Below are 19,158 nucleotides of genomic sequence, written 5' to 3'. Positions count from 1 at the left end.
TTTAAAAATTTTATTCTTTTCTGGAGACCCTCCCCCCCACCCTTACAGATATATATATATATATATATATATATATTTTTTTTTTTTTTTTTTTTTTTTTTTGAGACGGAGTCTTGCGCTCTGTCACCCAGGCTGGAGTGCAGTGGCGTGATCTCGGCTCACTGCAAGCTCCGCCTCCCGGGTTCACACCATTCTCCTGCCTCAGCCTCTCCGAGTAGCTGGGACTACAGGCGCCTGCCACCACGCCTGGCTAATTTTTTGTATTTTTAGTAGAGACGGGGTTTCACCGTGGTCTTGATCTCCTGACCTCGTGATCCGCCCGCCTCGGCCTCCCAAAGTGCTGGGATTACAAGCGTGAGCCACCGCGCCCGGCCGATAGAGATATATATATATATATTTTTTTAAGCCAGCTTTTTTGTTTTTTTTTTGAGACGGAGTCTCGCTCTGTCACCCAGGCTGGAATGCAGTGGCACAATCTCAGCTCACTGCAGCCTCCACCTCCCAGGTTCAAGCAATTCTCCTGCCTCAGCCTCCCAAGTAGCTGAGACTACAGGCGCGTACCACCATGCCTGGATAATTTTTGTATTTTTAGCAGAAACGGGGTTTCTCCATGTTGACCAGGCTGGTCTTGAACTCCTGACCTCAGGTGATCCGCCTGCATTGGCCTCCCAAAGTGCTGGGGTTACAGGTGTGAGCCACCGCGTCTGGCTTTTGTTTTTTTTTTTTTCTTTTTGAGACGGAGTCTCTCTGTTGCCCAAGTTGGAGAGTAATGGCGCGATCTTGGCTCACTGCAAGCTCCGCCTCCCAGGTTCAGGCAGTTCTCCTGCCTCAACCACCTGAGTAGCTGGGGTTACAGGTGCCTGCCACCATGCCCAGCTAATTTTTGCATTTTTGGTTGAGATGGGGTTTCACCATGTTGTTCAGGCTGGTCTCACACTCCTGACCTCAGATGATCCACTCACCTCGGCCTCCCAAAATGTTGGGATTACAGGCATGAGCCACCGCAGCTGGCCTATACCTTGTTTTAAAATAAGAATCTCATGCTGGATGTGGTGGCTCACGCCTGTTAGCACTTTAGGAGGCCAAGATGGGAAGATTGCTTGAGTCCAGGAGTTTGAGACCAGCCTGGCCAACATAGACCTTGCCTCGCAAAAAAATAAAATTAGGCCTGGTGGTGTGCCCCCGCAGTCCTGGCTACTCAGGAGGCTGGGGTGAGAGGATCTGTTGAGCCTGGGAGGTTGAGGCTGCAGTGAGCTGAGATGACACCACTGTACTTTAGCCTGGATGACAGAGCAAGACCCTAACTCAAAAAAAAAAAAAAAAAAGGCCAAGTGTGGTGACTCAGGTCTGTAGTCCCAGCACTTTGGGTGGCTGAGGCAGGCTGATCTCTTAAACCCAGGAGTTCCAGACTAGCAACATGGCATAACCCCATCTCTACTAAAAATACAAAAAATTAGCTGGGCATGGTGATGCACACCTGTAGTCCAGTTAGGGAGGCTGAGGTGGGAGGATCACCGTAGCTTAGAAGGTCAAGACTGCAGTGAGCCGTGATTGTGCCAGTGCACTCCCACCTGGCTGACAGAGTGAGACCCTGTCTAAAAAAAAAAAGCTCTCATAGCTTCACTTACATTTCAGGATTTTTCCTCCAACTCATCTTTTCACGTGCTCTAAAATTAAAATTCTTATTCTTGTTTAGATGTGGTTGATTGTCCTTACTTGCTGATTCTTGCTTTAAGAGCCAGTTCAGAATTAGTGAACAATATTTTTCTTTTAGCTCTCTCTTCCACATTTCTGCTTGTCTTGCATAAACTCCCCCTACCCTCATATTTTTCTTCTTAAAATTGGACCTAGAAGAATAGAATTACATAAGCACCTGTTGGGCCAGTGGTTCCCAAGTCTGACGCTTAGGCAGAATGGTTTTCATAGCCAAGTAGCTCAGGTGAGAAGGAAACATGCTATGTGTTATATTAGGAAGTCTGGTGGGATTCAGATTTGGTTGTGTTACAGCACAAACATAAGGAGATTGTATATATATATATATATATATATATATATATATATATGTAACATAATACGGGTAACAGATATGATATATGTGATTTGCAAATAGTTTCTCCCATTCTGTGAGTTGTCTTCACTTTCTGTTTTTAATTTTGTTGAAGCCCAATTTATTATTTTTTCTTTAGTTGCTTGTGCTTTTGGTATCATATTTAAGAAACCATTGCCAAATCCAAGGTCAAGGAGATTTACCCCTATGTCTTTTCTGATAATTTGAGCTCTTTATATTTAGGTCTTTGATCCACATTGAGTTAATTTTTATATGTAGCAAGAGGGAACAGTCCAACTTCATTCTTTTGCATGTGGATATCTAGTTGACCCAGCATCATTTGTTGAAGAGAATATTCTTCCCCCATTGAATGGTTTTGGCATCTGTGTCAAATCAATTGACCATACATGTGGAGGGTTATTTATGGATTTTCATTTCTATTCCATTCATCTATTCTTATGCCAATACCACATAATTGGGAAGTACGAGTCCTCCAACTTTGTTATTTTTCAATATTGTTTTGGCTACTCATGGTCCTTGCACTTCCATATGAATTTTAGGATCAGTTTGCCCATTTCTGCAAGAAAAGCCATTGGGCTTTTGATAGGGACAGTATTGAATCTGTAGTTTGCTTTGGGGAATGTTGCCATCTTAACGATATTAAGCCTTCTAATCCATAATCATGGTATATCTTTTAATTTATTTAGGTTTTTAATTCTTTCAGGAATGCTTTATAGTTTTCAGTGTATAAATCTTACATTTTCTTAGTTTTTTGTTTTGTTTTGTTTGATATAGGGTCTCGCTCTGTCACCCAGGCTGGAGTGCAATGATGTGATCGTAGCTCACTGCAGCCTCAAATCCTGGGCCCAAGCAATCCTCCAACCTCAGCCTCCCAAGTAGCTGGTACTACAGGTGCACGCCACCATAACTGGCTAATTTTTCTTTTTTTTTTTTTGAGACGGAGTCTCACTCTGTCACTCAACTGGAGTGCAGTGGTGCGATCTCGACTCACTGCAAGCTCCGCCTCCCGGGTTCAGGCAATTCTCTGCCCAGCCTCCCAAGTAGCTGGGATTACAGGCCCCCGCCACCACACTGGCTAATTTGTTGTATTTTTAATAGAGACAGGGTTTCGCCATCTTGGCCAGTCTAGTCTTGAACTCCTGACCTCGTGATCCACCCACCTCGGCCTCCCAAAGTCGTGGGATTACAGGTGTGAACCACTGTATCCAGATGTTAACTTTATTCCTAATTATTTTATTCTTTTTTATGCTATTGTAGATGCAATTGTTTTTAAAACTTCTTTTTATGAGTTGTTAATTTTGAGTGTTTAGAAATACAGATGATTCATCGGGCATGGTGGCTCACACCTGTAATCCCAGCACTCTGGGAGGCTGAGGCAGGCAGACCACTTGAGGCCAGGAGTTTGAGACCAGCCTGGCCAACATGGTGAAACCTGTTTCTACTAAAAATACAAAACTTAGCCAGACGTGATGGCACACACCTTAGCAACTCAGGAGGCTGAAGCATGAGAATCACTTGAGCCTAGGAGGCAGAGGTTGCATTGAGTTGAGATCATGCCACTGTACTCCAGCCTGGGTAGCAGAGCCAGAGACTCTGTCTCAAAAAAAAAAAAAAAAAAACAGATAATTTAACCTGCTATTGTGCTTAACATTCATTTGTTAGCCCTAATAATTTTTTTGTCGTTGTGTGAATTTTTCAGAATTTCCTGTATATAGGTTCGTTTCATCTGTGAATACAGTTTTATATCTTCCACTTTGGATTCCTTTTTTTTCTTTTTTCTTGCCTTATTGCTCTGGTTGGAACTTCTAATAAGATATTGAATACAAACAATGAAAGTAGGCATCTTTGTCTTGTTCTGGATCTTAGGGGAATATTTCCAGTCTTTCACCTACCATTGGGTATATACATATACTTTTCTTTTTTTTTTTTTTTTTTTTTGAGATAGAGTTTCTCTCTGTTGCCCAGGCTGGAGTGCAGTAGCGTGATCTCTGCTCACTGCAGCTTCTGCCACCCGGTACAAGCGATTCTCATGCCTCAGCCACCCAAGTAGCTGGGATTACAGGAGTGTGCCACCAAGCCCAGCAACTTTTTTTATTTTTTTTTTTGAGACAGTCTCTGTCATCCAGGCTGGAGTGTAGCAGCACGATCTCAGCTCACTGCAACCTCCACCTCCTGGGTTCAAGAGATTCTCCTGCCTCAGCCTCCATAGTAGCTAGGATTATAGGCACCCACCACCACGCCCGGGTGATTTTTTTTGTATTTTTAGTAGAGACAGTGTTTCACCAAGTTGGCCAGGCTGGTCTCAAACTCCTGACCTCAGGTGATCTGCCCACCTTGGCATCCCAAAGTGCTGGGATTACAAGCGTAAGCCACCATGCCCGGCCAATTTTTTTAATGTTTTTAGTAGAGATGGGGTTTCACCATGTTGGCCAGGCTGGTCTCGAACTCCTGGCCTCAAGTGATCTGCCCACCTCGGCCTCCCAGAGTGCTGGGATTATAGGTGTGAGCCACCAATACTGACTTTTTTTTTTTCTTTTTGAGACTGTCTAACCCTGTTGCCCATACTGAGAGTGCAGTGGCACTATCATGGCTCGCCGCAGCCTCGACCTCCTAGACTCAGGTGATCCCTTTTGCCTCAACCTTCCAAGTAGCTGAGGCAAAAAAAGAAGAAAAAGAAAAAGGGTCTCACTCTGTTGCCCAGGCTGGAGTGCAGTGGGATGATTATGGCTCACTGCAGCCTCGACATCCCAAGCTCAAGTGATCCCCCTGCCTCAGCCTTCCAAGTAGCTGGGACCACCTGTGGGCACGCTACCACATCTGGCTAAATTTGTAGAGCAGAGTCTTTCTATGTTGCCATGGCTGGTCTTGAACTCTTGGGCTCAAGCAATACTCCTGCTTCAGTCTCTCGAAGTGTTGGGATTACAGGCATGAGCCACCACTCCTGGCTGAGTATGATGTTAACTATGGGTTTTTTATAAGCCTTTTATCATGTTGAGGAAGTTATTTTTTATTTTTGTTTATTTATTTTTTTGAGACGGAGTTTCACTCTTGTTGCCCAGGCCGGAGTGCAATGGCATAATCTCGGCTCACCACAACCTACGCATCCCGGGTTCAAGTGATTCTCCTGCCTAAGCCTCCCAAGGAGCTAGGATTACCTACAGGCATACGCCACCCATGGCTAACTTTGTATTTTTAGTAGAGACGGGGTTTCTCCATGTTGGTCAGGCTGGTATCAAAAACTCCTGACCTCAGGTGATCCACCCGCCTCAGCCTCCCAAAGTGTTGGGATTACAGGTGTGAACCACCACACCCGATGAGGAAGTTATTTTTTATTCCTGGTTTGCTGAGTGTTCAATAAATATAATATGCAGCAAATATTCTTTATTTTAAAAATTTTTTCAGCACACACCACCTTTCAGATTAAGTGAACATTCTTTATTTTTATTTGTTAAACCTGGCAACTGGCCGGGTGTGGTGGCTTACGTCTATAATCCCAGCACTTTGGGAGACTGAGGCAGGCGGATCACCTGAGGTCAGGAGTTCAAGACTAGCCTGTCCAACATGTCGAAACCCCGTCTCTACTGAAAATACAAAAATTAGCCGGGCATGACGGCCTGTCCCTGTAATCTCAGCTACTTGGGAGGCTGAGGCAGGAGAATCACTTGAACCTGGGAGGCAGAGGTTGCAGTGAGCTGAGATTGTGCCACTGCACTCAAGCCTGGGTGACAGTGAGACTCAGTCTTAAAAAAAAAAAAAATCTGGCAACCCTAAAAAAAAATAGACGAGAGAGAGGGAGGGGAGAGGAGGCAGCAAGGGTTGAAAAACAAACTGTTAGTACTATGCTCAGTACCTGGGTGACATGATTATTTGTACCCCAAACCTTAAGCATCATGTAATATACCCAGGTAACAAACCTGCACATGTGTCTCCTGAATCTAAAATAAAAGTTGAACAAAAAAATCTGGTAACCCTAAGAAAGATGCAGCATTAAACCAGCGTGGTTTTTTGTGGGAGGAGTTGGCAGAAGAGACTTGAATGTGTTTACATGTTGATGATAGGTTTCAGTAGTCAGAGATAAGTTGAAAATTCAGGAGAGAAGCAAGAGCAGATGGAGTAGGCCATGGAGGAGAGGGAAAGGGTTAGGGTCAGGTTGTATGTTGGAGAGACTGGCCACCTCACCTGGGTTCCCGTAGAATTGCCAACACTGTTATTAAGGTGCTGAGAAAATGGTAGTAAAAACCTTTGTAGATCTTGTTTTGAGACTGAGTCTCTTAGGAGAAAGATGACTTATCTGTGCCTTGTTTTGAGCCTGTAAGTTTCTTAAAAGTAAAAACTGGGCCGGGTGCGGTGGCTCACTGACACCTGTAATCCCAGCTCTGTGGGAGGCCAAGGTGGGTGGATCACCTGAGGTCAGGAGTTCGAGACCAGCCTAGCCAACATGGTGAAATCCCATCTCTACTGAAAATACAAAAATCAGCTGGGCATGATGGTGTGTGCCAATAATCCCAGCTACTCAGGAGGCTGAGGCAGGAGAATCACTTGAGCCCGGGAGGCGGAGGTTGCAGTGAGCTGAGATTGCACCATTGCACTCCAGCCTGGGTGACAAAGTGAGACTCCGTCTCAAAAAAAAAAAAAAAAAAAAAAAAAGTAAAAAGGCCGAGTGTGGTGGTTCATGCCTATAATGCCAGCATTTTGGGAGGCTGAAGTGGGCAGATCACAAGGTCAGGAGTTCAAGACCAGCCTGGCCAACATGGTGAAACCCCATCTCTACTAGAAATAAAAAAATTAGCTGGGCGTGGTGGTGCATGCCTGTAATCCCAGTTACTCAGGAGGCTGAGGCAGGAGAATCGCTTGAATCCAGGAGGCAGAGGTTGCAGTGAGCCAAGATTGTGCCATTGCTCTCCAGCCTGGGTGACACAGCAAGACTCTGTCTCAAAAAATAAAAATAGGTCGGGCGCAGTGGCTCATGCCTGTAATCCTAGCACTTTGGGAGGCCAAGGTGGGTGAATCACCTGAGGTCAGGAGTTTAAGACCAGCCTGGCAAACATGGTGAAACCTTGTCTCTACTAAAAATACAAAAAAAATAGTTGGGTGTGGTGGTGGGTGCCTGTAATCCCAGCTACTTGGGGGGCTGAGGCAGGGGAATTGCTTGAACCCACGAGGCGGAGGTTGCAGTGAGCCGAGATCGCGCCATTGCACTCCAGCCTGGGCAACAAGAGCAAAACTCTTGTCTCAAAAAATAAATAAATAAAAATTAAAAATAAATAAAGAGTAAAAACTGAGTCTACTTGTGCCTAGTACAGTGCCTTGCACATGTTAAGCACTTAGAGAGTGACTTGGCTCCACGTGGTATAAAGCTGCAGGCTTCTTTGGAGCTCTCACCTGTGTTCTGGTCTTTTTGCACACCTCTCACTGGTGAGTAACTGTGTGGGATGGGCTGGGACAACTGTCTTTCATTTTAACCAGTTCTAAGAAAAAGGCACATGAGTCAAACTTTTTTCATGGATGGACAGGTAACTCAATTTAGAAATTATAAGAAGTAATGCACTTCTTTAAAAGCCAAAGTGCCCAATTTATGAAATTGCTCAGTGCATTGGTATTCCACCCACTCTTTGAGGTGAAATGCTTTTCTCTTACTTGACAGATAATCTTTTCTTCTTCTTTTTTTTCCCTCTGTAACCTGTTTGAGTCTAGTCTTTAAAATATGTGTGTCTGCCAGAATTACTTTTCATTACATCTCTATGAGACTCAAAATCAGATTGTATAACGCAGCTATGGTAACTTTGTAGGCTGAAGGAAGCTGGATGCTGAGGTGTTCAGAAAGTGTCATGGTCACCTTATTCTCTTCTAAATTATCCTTCCACACTTCCCTACCCCCAGGTGCTGAACCTCAACAGCAAAAACAAAAGGTTTGTTTGGTTGCTTCAAGCTCCAAGGAAGCACGGACAACAACCTTCTAGACAGGGCAACCAACTCTTCCAAGTTTGCCCAGGTTTTAGCACCAAAAGTACCATGTTCGGGAAAACTCCTCAGCTGTGGGTATACCAAGACAGTTGGCCACTCAACTCCTGGATCCCTTCTTGGCCCTTCCCTTGCACTTCCCTTTCTGAGCCCTAGTACTGGCAGCTGCAAAAAGTACTCTGAACATAAATCTCAGTCTTCTCCGCTGTCATCCTGAGACCTCAGGCATACATCAACTTTCAATACATAAAAGGAAAAAAAGAACAACTTATCCCACCAGCCTAGTATGTTGGATGTTTACATTTCTGCATGCCCACCATTACCTCTCCAACTATTTATGTATACATATTCCTAGACATAGATTTTTAACAAATGTATGATCATAATACTTTCATAATACTTTTTTTTTTTTTTTTTTGAGACAGAGTCTCCCTCTGTCGCCCAGGCTGGATGGAGTGCAGTGGTGTGATCCCAGCTCACTGCAACCTCTGCCTCCCAGGTTCAAGCCTTTCTCTCACCTCAGCTTCCCGAGTAGCTGGGACTACAGGCGTGCGCCACCATGGCTGGCTAATTTTTGTGTTTTTAGTTGAAACGGTGTTTCACCATGTTGGCCAGGCTCATCTCAAACTCTTGACCTCAAGTGATCTGCTTGCTTTGGCCTCCCAAAGTGCCAGGATTACAGGCGTGAGCCACCATGCCCAGCTTATATATACTTTTGCATTTTCCTGCATAGTTGTATTTATCATTTAAGTGACATGAATGCCAAGACTAAACGTGTCACTCAAGTTTGTTTCTTACAATGTGGGCAGTGAGCTTAACTGAAGTCTTCAGTCAAGGCTTAGATCTGGGTGAAAAATTTCAAGACCTCTGTGGAAGTAGAGTATTTGGATTTATAAGATAAAAGACTTTTTAAAGGATAACATGAAATTCTTGTGATAAAAGTGTTCTGTATCAACTACGGTTGTGATTACCCAACTTTGCACATAGAGTAAAATTGCATTGAACTAATTAGATAGGCACACACAAATGAATGCATGCAGACCTGGTGAAATCTGAAAATTGGTGAATCATTATCAATATCAGTAGGCTGGTTATGAAGTTCTAGTATAGCTATGCAAGATGTTACAGCCAGGCACGGTGGCTCACACCTGTAATCCCAACACTTTGGGAGGCTGAGGTGGGTGGATCACCTGAGGTCAGGAGTTCAAGACCAGCCTAGCCAACATGTTGAAACCCCATCTCTACTAAAAATACAAAAAATAGCCTGGCGTGGTGGCGGGCGCTTGTAATCTCAGCTACTTAGGAGGCTGAGACAGGAGAATCGCGTGAACCCAGGAGGTGGAGGTTGCAGTGAGCCTGAAAGAGTATGTGGGATCTCTCTGTATTGTTTCTTAACAACTACACATGAGTCTACAATTGTCTTTAAAAGTTTAATTAGATCTTTTAAAAAGAAACAATTTCTGGTTGGGTGTGGTGGCTCACACCTGTAATCCCAGCACTTCAGGAGGCCGAGGCAGGTGGATCACTTGAGGTCAGAAGTTCGAGACCATCCTGGCTACCATGGTGAAACCCTGTCTCTACTGAAAATGCAAAAATTAGCCAGGCATGATGGCCCATGCCTGTAGTCCTACCTACTTGGGAGGCTGAGGCACAAAAATTGCTTGAACCCAGGAGGTGAAGGCTGCAGTGAGTCAAGATCACCCCACTGCACTCCAGCCTGGGCATCAGAGTGAGACACCGTCTCAAAAAATAAAAATAGGGGCTGGGTGCGGTAGCTCACGCCTGTAAACCCAGCACTTTGGGAGGCTGAGGCGGGTAGATCACGAGGTCAGGAGATCAAGACGATCCTGGCTAACACAGTGAAACCTCGTCTCTACTAAAAATACAAAAAATTAGCTGGGCATGGTGGCGGGCACCTGTAGTCCCAGCTGCTCGGGAGGCTGAGGCAGGAGAATGGCGTGAACCTGGGAGGCAGAGCTTGCAGTGAGCTGAGATCGTGCCACTGCACTCCAGCCTGGGCAACAGAGCGAGACTCCATCTCAAAATAATAGTAATAATAAGGCCAGGCACAGTGGCTCACACCTGTAATCCCAGCACTTTGGGAGGCTGAGGCGGGTGGATCACTTGAGGTCAGGAGTTCGAGACCACGCTGGCCAACGTGGGGAAATCCCATCTCTACTAAAAATGCAAAAAATTAGCTGAGTGTGATGGCGCGTGCCTGTAATCCCAGCTACTTGGGAGGCTGAGGTGGGAGAATTGCTTGAACCTGGGAGGCGGAGGTTTCATTAAGCCGAGATTGTGCCACTGCACTCTAGCCTAGGTGACAGAGAGAGACACTGTCTCAAAAAAAATAAAAAATAAAAATAAACAATTTCTTGGAAAGTAGCTTTGAAATCCTTGTGAGATGCTCAGTAATATATTATACATAGTTCATTTTCCTCCTTTTGAAGAATGCCCCTCCCTCAAAAAAAAAAAGAATAAAAAGGGAAAAACTAAAGGAAGAAAATGCCAAAGGAAGAACTGAGATTACCAGTTTATTCCTAAATAGTTAGGACCTTGGTACTCATCTTTGATGTCTTCAGAAAGCCATTTGCAAGGAGCCCCTCATGTAGTACAGAAACACATCAGCCAGAGAAAAGGGAAACCTCTTGAAAGGTGAATTGCCTCTAAGTGGTTCAGAATTGCTGTTGTCATCTAGGAGGTTAATAGCAGGCTTTTCATTAGTGTCATTTCTCTCGATTATTAGCCTTCGATGACTTACTTCTGACCAGTAGCTTTCAACTTTTTTTTTTTTAACCACAACCTTTAGTAGGAAATAACTTTTACATCAAAATCCCAAATGAATAATTGCGTGTGTTTGTGTGTTCACATATATATGTAACTGAAACAAAACTTTCACAAAACAGTGCTCACTCTTACATGTGGTGCATGCTGACATTTTCTATTCTGCTTAATTTTTAAAAATACTAGTTATGGCTCAGTAATTTAAGTTCTTAATTCTCAACGTGCAGTTTGGAGAAACACTACCTCAGCCCGCCAAGTGAAGTAGTCTAAACTTTTTGGCATGACGTTCAAGGCCTTCCTCATCTGGCTCCATTTGCCTTCCCAGCTCTGGCTCCCACCCCACCTCTATAGCTAAGTGGCATGTTCAGCATCTCCTGAACCAGCCTCACACTTCCCTCCTCTGTGCCTTGACACTTACTGATCCCTTTCCCCAGGGCTCCTTCTCTTTTGTTCATGTTCTCACCTCTTGGCTCCTGTAGTCTACAGTCTTTGGTAGCATTAGTATGGAGTGTCTGTCCCTCTTCAGAGTTGTCCATGAGATCAGGCATGTGTCCTAGTCACCCTAAGTTCACATGTTACTCCTGTGAATTCTCCCGAGTTGACCAATGTTTTGGCCAAAACTTTTGACCAATGTTTTTAAAAAAATTTTTTTTTATCAAGTCACAATAAGAAATACATTTTATATTAGATGATATACATGCATTTGTTAAATATATTTGTACAAAACTGAAACAATTTCATGACATATCCATACTATTTGCACCTTCATATTTTGTATTCTCTTCTAATTATTTCTATTCTTCAACCCATTACTTGATTCCAAAAACCACAAATTGAAAAACATTGATCTAGGTCATCTTTCCTTACTCTGTCATCTGCAGAAAGCTCTGTTACCTTTATATTATATATATAATTTTTTTTTTTTTTTGAGACAGAGTTTCGCTCTTGTTGCCCAGGCTGGAGTGCAGTGGCATGGTGTTGGCCAAGTGCAACCTCCACCTCCCGGGTTCAAGTGATTGTGATTCTCCTGCTGCCTCAGCCTCCCGAGTAGCTGGGATTACAGGCGCCTGCCACCATGCCTGGCTAATTTTTGTATTTTTAGTGGAGATGGAGTTTCACCATATTGGCCAGGCTGGTCTTGAACTCTTGACCTCAGGTGATCCGCCTGCCTGGCCTCCCAGAGTGCTGGAATTACAGGCATGAGCCACCACACCTGGCCCTTTTTTTGTTTGTTTTGAGATGCGGTCTCCCTCTGTTACCCAGGCTGGAGTGCAGTGGTGCAAACTTAGCTCACTGCAACCTCCACCTCCTGGGTTCAAGCATATATTCTATTATATAATCACTGTTAGAAAGAAGTCTTTATTGTCTCAAGACTCACAGAGAAAACTGTTCATTTCATTTCTTATTTTTTCCACAAGAAGATTTGTAGAGAATGTTTATTGCAGCATTTTTTTCATAGTAAAAAATTTTAAACAACATAAGTAATAGGGCAATGGAGAAACTGTTTTAGTCATACATTTAAATATGAGGAAGTTAAAATGAATACACCAGATATAAACATTTCAATATGGAAAACCTTAATGCTTAATGGAAAAGCAAGTTGCAAGATGATACACACAATATATTATCATTAAGGTATATTAAAATACATGACTACTATACTATATGTAGTTTTTATATATATGCATACCTATACTGATTTGAATGACAGACAACATTAGATAAAGCTTACCTTAGCCAGGCAAGGTGGCTCACACCTGTAATCCCAACACTTTGGGAGGCCAAGGTGGGTGGATTGCCTGAGCCCAGGAGTTTGAGAAGAGCCTGGGCAACATGGTGAAACCCCATCTCTACCAAAAAAACCCCAAGAATTAGCTGGATGTTGTGGTGTGCGCCGGTAGTCCCAGATACTCGGGAGGCAGAGGTAGGAGAATACACGTGACCGGAGCCCTGGAAGTCGAGGTTGCAGTGAGCCGAGATTGCACCACTGCACTCCAACCTGGGCATGGGAGTGACAGCCTGTTTCCCAAAAAAAAAAAAAAGAAAAAAAAAAAAAAAAAAGAAAAAAAAAGAGCTTACCCCTTGGCAAAAAGAGAGAGGAAATAGGATAGGTGCTGGATTTTGTTCTTATCTTTTAAATATTGCTTTTAACACTCAAATCAGAAGCAAACATAGCAAAATGTTAACATTTGCTAAATCTAGGTGGTAGGTACAAGAGTGTCTACTATTTTATATTCTTTTTTTTTCTTATAAACCTGTGTTGCCATCTTACAATGCCATTATCTGTCTCCAAGCTACTTCTCTGAAAGCAGGGCCCATTAGCCACAATCTAAGATTTTAGATTAAGTTATACTCAAGCCTTGTCTTTCTTGTACTTAGATGCCACATCTGGAGAAAGTGGCTATGCTTTGTAAGTACTGGACAGTGTTTACAGTGAGTTCAAGTTACATGGCCATTTCCTCAGCGGTACTGGAGAGGCAGTCTTTCTGGGCTAGGCTGTTTGCATTTTCATATGTTGAGCCATAATTTTTTTTCTGGATTAAGTGTTAAGGCAGGAGGCATCTTACCTTAAAAGTCCAGGGTATTGGAACAAGATAGGTGATGAGATTATACCTGTTGAAGACTTCGATAGCAACCAGGGTCTTACGGAATCCTACTCTTTGGACATCACTATTTCCCACAGAAACAGATATCATTTGTAAGATATTTTTTAAAAAGATCTGCCATTCTCCTGTGACAACACACTCATTTGTTTCAGTTTGCATATTTCAATTTGATCTCCAGCCCTGAGTTTTTTTCACTTTTTCCCCCAATCATTCTTTATTATTATTAATTATTTTATTTATTTATTTATTTTTTTGTAGAGACTGGGTCTCGCTATGTTGCCCAGGCTAGGCTTGAACTTCTGACCTCAAGCAATCCCCCTGCCTTGGCCTCCTAAAGTGCTGGAATTTATAGGTGTACACAACCCCACCTAGCCATTTCTTTCTTTTTTTTTTTTTGAGACAGTCCCGCTCTGTCACCCAGGCTGGAGTGCAGTGGTGCCATCTTGGCTCACTGCAGCCTCCGTCTCCAGGGTTCCAACAGTTCTCCTGCCTCAGTCTCCCGAGTAGCTGGGATTACAGGCACCTGTCACCACACCCGGGTAATTTTTTGTATTTTTAGTAGAGATGGGATTTCACCATGTTAGCCAGACCGGTTTCGAACTCCTGACCTCAAGTGATTTGCCCGCCTCAGCCACCCAAAGTGCTGGGATTACAGGCATGAGCAATCATACCCGGTTTCACCCAGCCATTTCTTTGTTATTATTAATACACCTTATAATTTAGAGCAGTTTAGAGTTACATAAAAATTGAGCATTATTAATGCTATTAACATCTTAATGTGGTACATTTCTTATAACTAATGAGCCAATACTGATAAATTATTATTAAGTTTATAATTTAAGGTTCATTCTTTGTGCTGTATAATTCTTTGTGTTTTGTTTTTGTTTTGTTTTGTTTTGAGACAGTGTCTCACTCTGTCATCCAGGCTGGAGTGCAGTGGCGCGATCTCGGCTCACTGCAGCCTCTGCCTCCTGGGCTCAAGTGATTCTCCTGCCTCAGCCTTCAGAGCAGCTGGGATTACAGGCATGCACAACCATGCCTGGCTAATTTCTGTATTTTTAGTAGCATCGGGGTTTCACCATGTTGGCAAGGCTGGTCTCAAACTCCTGGCCTCAACTGATCCTCACGCCTTGGCCTCCCAAAGTGCTGGGATTACAGATGTGAGCCACCATGCCCAATTTTTTTTTTTTTTTTGAGACAGGGTCTCACTCTATTGCCCAGCTGGAGTGCAGTGGCTCGATCTCGGCTCAGTGCAACCTCTGCTTCCCAGGTTCAAGCAATTCTCCTGCCTCAGCCTCCCCAGTAGCTGGGATTACAGGCGCCTGCCACCTTGCCCGGCTAATTTTGTATCTTTAGTAGAGATGGGGTTTCATCATGTTGACCAGGCTGATCTCGAACTCCTGACTTCAAGTGCTTTGCCGGCCTTTGCCTCCCAAAGTGCTGGGATTATAGGCGTGAGCCACCATGCCCAGCCTGTGTTGTATAATTCTATAGGTTTTGAATTACAGGTTTTGAATATATAGGTTTTGAAATGTATAATATCATGTATCTACCATTACAGTGTAATACAGAATAGTTTCACTGCCATTTCATTTTTATCTCTATACTCCAGTGCCTAGCACAGGGCTTGCAAATGTTCCATGAATGTGCAGTAATATCCCATCTAAAATTAAATATGAGCAAAATAAATTCAGTAGTACAGTACATTTAAAGAACAATATGCCACAACCAAATAGAATCTCTTGTGGGAATAAAAAGGATGGTTTAAAATTAGAAAAAAGTGTTAATGTATCCCATTAGTCTGTCAGATAAGATAAATAATAAAAGACAATATATAGAGAAAAATCAGAATTCAGAGCATATTCCTGACTTTCAAAAAATATGAAAATTAGAATGCTTTATTAACATAAAGATGATATTTCAATCTAACAACATTATGTTCAAAGAGGCATTTTCTTTTTTTTTTTTTTTTGAGATGGAGTCTCACTCTGTTGCCCAGGCTGGAATGCAGTGGCATGATCTCGGCTCACTGCAACCTCTGCTTCCTGGGTTCAAGCGATTCTTCTGCTTCAGCCTTCCGAGTAACTGGGGCTACAGGCTCACGCCACCATGCCTGGATAATTTTTGTATTTTCGTAGAGACAGGGTTTCACCATATTGGCCAGGCTGGTCTCGAACTCCTGACCTTGTGATCTGCCCGCCTCGGCCTCCCAAAGTGCTGGGATTACAGGTGTGAGCCATTGCGCCTGGCCCAAAGAGGCATTTTCTAATGGGCACAAACGAGGATGGCAACTGTCTTACTGTTTTGTGTAATTCCGGAAGTTCTGGCTAATGCAGTAAATGAGAGACAGAAATAAGAGTTACCATTTTAAGAAAGGAATTCTCATTATCGAGATAATAGGATTGTAAAAAAAAAAAAACAAGAACACAACTGAAAATGTGTTAAAATCAATGAGTTCAATAAGACAGCTGAACATATAATAAAGATACCAAAGTGAAAAGCTTTCCTATATAGGAATGACAAGTTAGAAAAATTGATGGGTTAAGAAGAACCTTTCATAAATAGCAACCTTAACTAGAAACATGTAGGACCCCCTGAGTAAAAAAGTCAAAATTGTACTAAAGGAAAAAAAAAATAACAAAAATCTACTTAAGATTTTGATCTTAAGGTCGTAGTAAAAAGTTGCAAACAAGTTGGGTTTGGTGATCCATAGTTTCAGGTACTTGGGGCACTCAGGCAGGAGGATTGCTTGAGCTCACGAATTTGAGGCTGTAGTGTACTGTGATGGCACCTGTGAATAGCCACTGCACTCCAGCCTGGGCAACATAGTGAGACCCTGTCTTTAAAAAAAAAAAAAAGGCATAAACAACCTAAATGTCTCCTAAAAGGAGAATTATTTATGCTCCCCCTCTACCCTCTTTATTTATTTGTTTGTTTGTTTGTTTGTTTATTTATTTATTTTTGGAGACAGGGTCTCACTCTGTCACCCAGTCTGGATGGAGTACAGTGGTGTGATCATAGCTCACTGTAGCCTCAAACTCCTGGGGTCAAGCCATACTCCTGAGTAGCTGGGACTACGGACACATGCCACCATGCCCAGCTAATATTTTAAAAATTTTTTGTAGAGATGGCATCTCACTTTGTTGCCCAGGCTGGTCTCAAATTTCTGGCCTCAAGCAATCCTCCTGCCTTGGTCTCCCAGAGTACTGGGATCACAGGTGTGAGCCCCTGTGCCTGGCATATTTATACCCCACGTTGTTCCAAAATTATTTTAAGCTACCTTACATATTATACTCTATTACATAAAAATAAATAATTCAGGCAGGGAGAAATTTGAGGGATGGGCCACAGATTTTATTCGGAGCTTTCTAGCAGCCAGAGTCAAGAAGGAATGTGATCCATATTCATACCATAAAATGTTGAATTGCTTGTGATAAACAACTCTTCTAGTACTGAGACCAAAGAGAAAATTTTCTTACGGGTCTCCAAGAGAGGATACCATATAGAACAGACAATGATCGTTTTGTCCACTAAACAAAACAGTAACTGACTTTAAAGAGCTGTTTCTTACTGAAGTTCCTTGTCACACAGTGCCAATGAGCAGCCTGGTGAAGAGTATTTGCAGGGGGTGGTGAGGGTGGTGATGGTTGTGTCTGGGATGAACATGAGGATAGGCCAGTGCACTGGTCTGAGGGTCAGCTCAATGGAGTGGTATATTTTAGAGATTAAAATTATGGTTATCACCTGATATGTGCTGCTACTCTGGTGTCCTATGAATCTTCACAAGTTGGCCACTGAATTTTTATCAATATGTTACATTTATTTTTGCAACTGGTGAGGATCAAAACTGCTAAGAAATCTGTCAGATAGTGGTGTGGGATAAGATCTACAGCAGCCACGCGGAGTGCCAGACAAGAGGCAAGAGAAGCCACTTGGACCAGCACCAAGGAGAATGTAACAAGGCTGGACTTCTGTAAATGTTCCCTCAACTTATATTTTGATGAGTGCTGTGGGGAGCAGGTAGTTTGTGTCTGGTCAGGGTTAGGTCCATATGCTTTTGTAGTTGACTGGGGTAGCTGACAGCCCCTGAGGCAGGTGAGGAAGCCTCATGAGCTGAGATGCTTGAACAGAAGGCTGACTCACTTCCACACAGAGGTGGGAAGAAGTAGCTAAGGGTATACCAAGATTTTCCTTAATTTCAGGTCTGATCTAACACATATTAGAAAGGGCAGTCAAGGTTTCCACATTTCTATATCATAGAGCATAATAACCACAGTTAAGTCTAGAAGAACTCTTATTTTATTTTACTTTATTTTTTGAGACAGGGTCTCACTGTCACTCAGGCTGGAGTACAATAGCACAGTCATAGCTCACTGTAACCTTGCACTCCTGGCCTCAAGTGATCCTCTTGCCTCCGCCTCCCAAGTAGCTAGGAGTAGAGGTGTGCGCCACCACACCAAACTAATCTTTTTATTTTTTTTGTAGAGATGGGGTCTTGCCGTGTTGCCCGGGCTGATCTCGAACTCCTGGGCTCAAATGATCCTCTCACCTTAACCTCCCAAAGTGTTCAGATTATAGGTGCGAGCCACTCTGCCCGGCTTTGTTTTTTCTTGGCTCTCTGTCAGGGCCAAGAGGGGAAGAGGGAACTGCCTGGGGCAGTGAAAAGAAAACCCTCTGAAGTCCCAGACCCCCCTAACCTCAGCCATCTCCTGGGGCCAGCGCTGTTCTGCATATGCCTGTCTCTAGTGTCATCATCCATGTCAGTAGCATATTGTCTGCTTTCCTTTGGCATCCTAGGCTTGCTTTTCCAAGGAGGAATATTTTATTTCATTGGCTTGGCTATATATTTATTTTAATGGTTCTATATTCAATTAAAGTGAATGGCTTAATTTTACATTTAAAACAAACTGACAGGAAGCTACTGTGCTAGTTGGGCAGGGAAGCTGGGGAAATGCTGCTCTAAATGAGTTCTGGTGTCCTGGCCAAAAAGAGGTAACTATAGGGCTTCTGAGGATATTTGCAGACACGATGCATCAGATAGATGCATCAGATACTTCATTCGTTTTTACTTATTGTGGAAAACACGAAAGGTATCAGAAGCCTGGAGACATTGTTAATATAATCTTTTAGAAAAGGAATTGTAGAAACTTTAGTCCATGTGTATTCCAGGCCAGATTCTAAAATTCTCTGGCAAAGCAAAGGTGTATGTGCCTCAAAGTGGGAAGCACTAGGAGTTTCAACACAGGCTCACAAAGAACAGGAGGCTTTAGGCCAGGGGCTGTCTACCCCATGAGATTCATGTTTCTTCTATCATGATGAACTTAAAGCCAAATAGTATAACCTACTTATGTACACAAGCTAATGTGTGTAGGTCCACACACACATACACACCCTCCCCACCCCCCACCACACAGAATGTCCTAACAGTACTGTAAAGGAAAAAATTTTAGGTATGATAATAAAATTTATTCTCATGTATAAATGTTTGGGTGTGACCATACTAGAAGGCATAAAGAAGTATTCAGAAGCTTTTACCATCACGCAGGAGCGCATGTGGAATGCAGACTGCTACAAATGCAGACTGACCGAGGTGGAGAGCTTTGCTCTCGGTGATGTGATTTTCAGAAATGGTGGGCATCTCTTGGTGAAGGTCTGAACAAAACAAAATATGACCTTCCTTTGGCTTACGTGGAAGTTCCCATCCTAGAAAATTTAGCATATATGAAAACCATGTTTAAA

The 19,158-nt window shown here is 43.1% G+C and overlaps 1 protein-coding gene across 3 annotated transcripts in view; it reads left to right on the top strand.

The window, feature by feature from the left end:
* UBOX5 (U-box domain containing 5) overlaps positions 1–19,158 on the top strand; it is a 50,525-nt gene that overhangs the window by 13,455 nt on the left and 17,912 nt on the right. The window lies entirely within an intron of this gene.

The sequence above is a fragment of the Symphalangus syndactylus genome, chromosome 24 (assembly GCF_028878055.3).
Source record: "Symphalangus syndactylus isolate Jambi chromosome 24, NHGRI_mSymSyn1-v2.1_pri, whole genome shotgun sequence".
Classification (NCBI taxonomy): domain Eukaryota; kingdom Metazoa; phylum Chordata; class Mammalia; order Primates; family Hylobatidae; genus Symphalangus; species Symphalangus syndactylus.
Note: the sequence above shows the minus strand (reverse complement) of the source record. Positions and strands in the feature narration are given on the sequence as shown.